The sequence below is a fragment of the Hordeum vulgare genome, unplaced genomic scaffold (assembly GCF_904849725.1).
Source record: "Hordeum vulgare subsp. vulgare unplaced genomic scaffold, MorexV3_pseudomolecules_assembly, whole genome shotgun sequence".
In the NCBI taxonomy this organism is placed as follows: Eukaryota; Viridiplantae; Streptophyta; class Magnoliopsida; order Poales; family Poaceae; genus Hordeum; species Hordeum vulgare.
In genome coordinates this window covers 48,918-51,928 of record NW_025422724.1, presented here as the reverse complement: position 1 = coordinate 51,928, position 3,011 = coordinate 48,918, and the positions used below count along the sequence as shown (strand labels likewise).

The 3,011-nt window shown below is 32.4% G+C and overlaps 2 non-coding genes across 2 annotated transcripts; both read left to right on the top strand.

Annotated features, from left to right (window-relative positions):
- The first annotated feature begins 2,602 nt into the window (after positions 1–2,602).
- Positions 2,603–2,676, top strand: TRNAP-UGG. Its single transcript has one exon. It is a non-coding gene; the product is annotated as a tRNA-Pro (tRNA).
- A 139-nt stretch (positions 2,677–2,815) lies between these two features.
- Positions 2,816–2,889, top strand: TRNAW-CCA. The gene has a single exon. It is a non-coding gene; the product is annotated as a tRNA-Trp (tRNA).
- Positions 2,890–3,011: the final 122 nt, after the last annotated feature.

Genomic DNA, 3,011 nt, shown 5'->3' with positions numbered 1-3,011 from the left:
TATTTCGTATAGAAATAACTGAACGGAGTGGAATAAAAAATCGTGGTTGGGAAGGTTACTATAGCAAAAGCCATTGGAATTAATATTTTATATATCGGAATAATTAGTTTTGTTATTAATGAGAAAAAGGGTGGCTAAAAGAAGAGAAATCATTAGTTATTCATTAAGGTTAATTTGATTCAATGACCAGAGTTCCGCGAGGATATATAGCCCGGAGACGACGAACAAAAATGCGTTCATTTGCCTCAAACTTTAGAGGGGCTCATTTAAGACTTAATCGAATGATTACCCAACAAGTAAAAAGAGCTTTTGTTTCCTCTCATCGAGATAGAGGTAGGCAAAAGAGGGATTTTCGTCGTTTGTGGATCACTCGGATAAACGCAGCAACGCGGGTATATAAAGTATTCGATAGTTATAGTAAATTAATACACAACCTGTACAAGAAGAAATTGATTCTTAATCGTAAAATGCTTGCACAAGTAGCTGTATCAAATCCAAATAATCTTTACACGATTTCCAATAAAATAAAGATCATCAATTAAAGGTATAAATAAAGTAATATACTGGAATAATAAAAGATGAATTCCCGGAGAGGGAACTCCGGGAAGATACAATAAATTAAGATTAAGTGGTAGGAATCGACGAGCTGGATTACTTTCTTTATAATATATATAGGTCTGGCCCTTGCGAATTCGAATAAAACATCAACAATCGGAACTTAAGTTCCGGTTGTTGTTTCTTAAATTTTGGTTGTAGTTTCTTAAGTTTCGATTGGAATTGTACTTTTGCGTTAATTGAGGAATATGTCTATTTTTTCTGGGTCTAGAACCTGTAATTATTGAAATTGACTGGGCTTGAAATTGTTTTTCGTTCTCATAGTTACGAAACGGTAAAAAAGATAAAATACGAGCCTGTTTTATAGCAAGAGTAATTAATCGTTGTTGTTTCAAGGTTAATCTATTTATTCGTCTCGATAATATTTTTCCTTGTTCACTAATAAATCTATTAATTAAACTCATGTTTCTATAATCAATTCGATCTCCCGGGCCAATCCGGGGACGCCTACGAAAAGGTTGTTTAGATTTACGAAAAGGTTGTTTGAATTTACGAAAAGTTTGCTTGGATTTACGAAAGGGTTGCTTGGATTTATTAAAAGTTTGCTTGGATTTACTAAAGGGTTGCTTAGATTTAAGAAAAGGTTGTTTAGATGTATACATGATTTATTCCTTATTTAATTTAAAATTGGAAAATGCACTTCTTTATTTTATTAATTTAGGATCCAGAAGAAGTAGTTTTTCTTTGATCCATATCTTATTTGATTCATATTTATAGTATATGAATACCCTCTATACATATGAAATAATATCGACCGGAAATCAGATGAGTTGATTTGTATTTTGTATTCTATACTATGTTTTATTTATATATAAAATATGAAGTTCTTACTCTTTCTGTTGTTTGGAAAGATCGAATACACGATGTTCCTATTTCTTTATTTCGTGATGAGTCGTATGCTTGCGACAATAACGACAAAATTTTTTGAATTCTAATTGTCCGGGTGTATTGTGGCGATTCTTTTGAGTACTATATCTAGAAATCCCCGTCGATTCCTCATTGGCACCTTTTCGAACACAACTGATGCATTCCAAAATAACTCTGATTCTAACATCTTTTCCCTTGGCCATGAACCTCCTTTTCCTTTTGGATTGACTTAATTTAATTCTTCTACTTATTCTTTTATTCTTCTATTTTGAATCCGAAGAAGAAGAATAAAATTCATTAGAATAATTTTTTTTTATTCTTAAATTAAGTAATAAAAAATAGAGAAATAATTAAAGAATACAATCCTTGTCGAATTAGCAAAGATTTTGGTTCGAAATCCTTTCATTTAATTAGTCAGCCCCGCCTTTTTCTATGCTCTGATTTCTGAGGCCTGATTTAGCTTGGGTACCCCTTTAAATTGAATTTCTATTTTTAAAAATAGGGTTTACCAAATTTTTAATGACTCTGAGGTTCAACCCAATCCATCTTTTCTTTCTTTTTCCTTCCGATACTAAAAAAAGATTGAAAAGGATAAGATAAAATTTTGTCATATCACGAAGAAATCTATCCCTCCCATAGCAATAACTAGAATTAAAAAAAAGGGAATGACAAAGCATCCGGGAATAAACGATTAATTTCTATCAATAAACCTGCTAAAGCACCAAACCATAGAGTACTTAGCACGGGTGCTACAGAGAGATATGTTTTTATATCCCGCATTGAAAATCCTCCTTCCTTGTTGGAATACATATATGATCATAAACTTATGCTATATATAAACTGAACCATAATCGACGAAATTTTCCGAAATTGTCCTATCCCTAAAAAATAAAAAGATGACCCCTTCTTCCTATATATTATCAAGGAAAAGTAATCTTTCTTTTATAGGCGAAATTCTATTGGATTTTAGCTGTATATAATTCCTTAATTATATGAGACCAAAAAGAAGAAATGACACGAGGGTTCTATATATAGATAGAGAAAGAATAAGAAAATTATGATGTGGAAAAGAAGACAGGAATTGTGTACAATGGCATTGCACAACAATTTAATTTGGAAAAGGGATGTAGCGCAGCTTGGTAGCGCGTTTGTTTTGGGTACAAAATGTCACAGGTTCAAATCCTGTCATCCCTACCTATTACTTCTTTCTTCTTTATAGGCAGTAGCAACGAGATCAATTAAAGTAAAGTGGGTATAACTGGAATTTGTGGAGACTATACGTACGTGAGATACATTAGGAATAGAAAAAGATTTTCTTTTTGAATGAATGAAAGCGCTCTTAGTTCAGTTCGGTAGAACGCGGGTCTCCAAAACCCGATGTCGTAGGTTCAAATCCTACAGAGCGTGATTCCATCTATCTTATGTCGAAGCAGAGTAAAATAATTTAACAAAATTGAATTGTAACTCCAATTTGACCTCCTCCAGACCAGAGAGGAGGTCAATAAAAAAAAAAAAATGACTCAATCAAA